Here is a 208-nt window from a genome sequence, read left to right on the forward strand (position 1 = left end):
AAAAAAAAAAAAAAAAAAAAAAAAGCTGGGAAGAGAATGGATAGGAAGATTCAACAGGTAAATTCTTCCTGCTGCCTGCAAGGCCATGCGCCTAAATTATAACCACGCCCCTTTCTGGAGACTGTCGGGGTGGTTCCGGACCAGCCCGGCCTCCAGTCAGAGTTCAGTCACTCCTTTCGCTCTGCAGAGATCTCGCGGCTATCCTGGG

The sequence above is a fragment of the Lipotes vexillifer genome, unplaced genomic scaffold (assembly GCF_000442215.2).
Source record: "Lipotes vexillifer unplaced genomic scaffold, Lipotes_vexillifer_v1.1 scaffold1493, whole genome shotgun sequence".
Classification (NCBI taxonomy): Eukaryota; Metazoa; Chordata; class Mammalia; order Artiodactyla; family Lipotidae; genus Lipotes; species Lipotes vexillifer.